The following is a 2629-nucleotide window of genomic DNA, read 5'->3' on the forward strand; positions in this document are numbered from 1 at the left end:
GCGGCCCGCGCTCGCTCGCGGGCGGGCCGCTTCTCCCGCAGCCCGGGCTTCGGGGGTGGGCACCCCCGGGGCGCCTGTGGGGTCGGGGGCGTCCGAGCGCCCGCCCGCCGCGCCCCCCCGCGCTGGCGTGGCCGTGGCGCCGGGCGTCCCCGTCCCCGTGTCTCCGTCTGTCCGACCCCCTCCGTGTCTCGTTCTCGTTCTGTCTCTGCTGGCCGGCCCGAGGCGACCCGCCCGCGCCCTCCTCTCCCCTCTCGGGTTTGGGGGTGCGGGACCGGGAAAACAGCGCCGTGCCAGCCGCGTGTGCCCCGCGTCGGGCCACGACCCGATTCGTACGACTCTTAGCGGTGGATCACTCGGCTCGTGCGTCGATGAAGAACGCAGCTAGCTGCGAGAATTAATGTGAATTGCAGGACACATTGATCATCGACACTTCGAACGCACTTGCGGCCCCGGGTTCCTCCCGGGGCTACGCCTGTCTGAGCGTCGCTTGACGATCAATCGCCCCCCGGGGGTTGCCTTGCCCCGCGGGGTGGCGCGGCTGGGGGTGTCCCTTCGCAGGGCCCCCTTCCGGGGGCCCTCCGTCCCCCTAAGTTCAGACTCTGGCGGTCGTCGCTTCGCGGTCCCGTCTGGCTTAGAGCGAGCGAGCGAGCGAGCGGTCATCCCGGGGGGGTTGGTATCCGCGCAGAGACGAGCCCGCGGCCGGGTCTTGTCCGTCCCGCCCCCCACTGTGTTCCGCGATGCCCGAACCGGGGGATGACGTTTTCGCGCCGGGCGCTCGAGTCGGGTCAGGGCGGCCCCGTGCCGCGGCCGCCGGCCGCGAGCGAGCGCGTTGCGGGTGCCCGTGCCCCGCGGACTCGCACGCCGAGGCGGACGGTCCCGCGGGACGCCGCGGTCGTGCCCGTCCGCCAGACGCGCGCGTCTTCCGCGGGGAGGGTTCCCCGCGCGCCGCCCCGCGTTGCCGCGCCGGCCCCGGGTCCCGCCCGCGTCCGTCCCCTCTCGCGCCGGCTCGTGTCCCACCCCCGCCGTCCCCTGGACGGTCGTCGGGCCGCGGGGCCTTCCCGTGCCGCGGGGGCGTGGCTTTCCCCCTTTGCCGCCGCCGCCGCCGCCGCCGCCCTGTGCCTTCCTTCCTCCGAGACGCGACCTCAGATCAGACGTGGCGACCCGCTGAATTTAAGCATATTAGTCAGCGGAGGAAAAGAAACTAACCAGGATTCCCCCAGTAACGGCGAGTGAACAGGGAAGAGCCCAGCGCCGAATCCCCGCCGCGCGGCGCGGCGCGGGAAATGTGGCGTACGGAAGACCCACTCCCCGGCGCCGCTCGTGGGGGGCCCAAGTCCTTCTGATCGAGGCCCAGCCCGTGGACGGTGTGAGGCCGGTAGCGGCCCCCGGCGCGCCGGGCCCGGGTCTTCCCGGAGTCGGGTTGCTTGGGAATGCAGCCCAAAGCGGGTGGTAAACTCCATCTAAGGCTAAATACCGGCACGAGACCGATAGCCAACAAGTACCGTAAGGGAAAGTTGAAAAGAACTTTGAAGAGAGAGTTCAAGAGGGCGTGAAACCGTTAAGAGGTAAACGGGTGGGGTCCGCGCAGTCCGCCCGGAGGATTCAACCCGGCGGCGCGAGTCCGGCCGTGCCGGTGGTCTCCCGGCGGATCTTTCCCGCTCCCCGTTCCTCCCGACCCCTCCACCCGCTCGCGCGTCCCCCGCCCTCCCCCCGCTCCGGCGGGAGGGGGTGTCGGGGGCGTCGGGCGGGCGGGGCCGGGGGTGGGGTCGGCGGGGGACCGCCCCCCGGCCGGCGACCGGCCGCCGCCGGGCGCACTTCCGCCGTGGCGGTGCGCCGCGACCGGCTCCGGGACGGCTGGGAAGGCCCGGCGGGGAAGGTGGCCCGGGGGGTCCCCCGGTCGTTCCCGTCCTTCGGGGCGGGTCGCCGGGGAACCTCAGGCCCCCCGGGTGTTACAGCCCCGCCCGGCAGCAGCGTTCGCCGAATCCCGGGGCCGAGGGAGCCCGGACCCGTCGCCGCGCTCTCCCCCCTCCCGGCGCTCTCTCCCCGCGCGGGGGGTCCCCCGCGAGGGGGCTCCCCTCCGCGCGGGGCGCGCCGGTGTCTCGGGGGGGCCGGGCCGCCCCTCCCACGGCGCGACCGCTCCTCCACCCCCGCCTCCCGCTCTCGCGGGGGTCCGGGGGCGGGGCGGACTGTCCCCAGTGCGCCCCGGGCGCGTCGCGCCGTCGGGTCCGGGGGGGTCGTCGAGCCACGCGCCCCTTTCTCTCTCCCTCCCTCGGGGGGGGAGGGGATGGGGCGGAGCGAGCGCACGGGGTCGGCGGCGACGTCGGCCACCCACCCGACCCGTCTTGAAACACGGACCAAGGAGTCTAACGCGTGCGCGAGTCGGGGGCTCGCGCGAAAGCCGCCGTGGCGCAATGAAGGTGAAGGCCGGCGGGGGCGCTCGGGCGCGGGGCGGGCGGTCGCCGGTCCGGGGGGGTTCTCTCCCCCGCCGCGCGTCCCGCCCTCTCCCGCGCCCGTGTCTCCCCCCCCGCCGGCCGAGGTGGGATCCCGAGGCCTCTCCAGTCCGCCGAGGGCGCACCACCGGCCCGTCTCGCCCGCCGCGCCGGGGAGGTGGAGCATGAGCGCACGCGTT

General features: G+C 75.0%; 1 non-coding gene across 1 annotated transcript; it reads left to right on the forward strand.

Annotated features, from left to right (window-relative positions):
- Positions 1-333: 333 nt before the first annotated feature.
- On the forward strand, positions 334-486 carry LOC122102691. Its single transcript, XR_006146545.1, has one exon. It is a non-coding gene; the product is annotated as a 5.8S ribosomal RNA (ribosomal RNA).
- The last annotated feature ends 2143 nt before the right edge of the window (positions 487-2629 follow it).

This window comes from Dipodomys spectabilis, unplaced genomic scaffold (genome assembly GCF_019054845.1).
Source record: "Dipodomys spectabilis isolate Male_0828 unplaced genomic scaffold, ASM1905484v1 ptg000827l, whole genome shotgun sequence".
NCBI lineage: Eukaryota > Metazoa > Chordata > Mammalia > Rodentia > Heteromyidae > Dipodomys > Dipodomys spectabilis.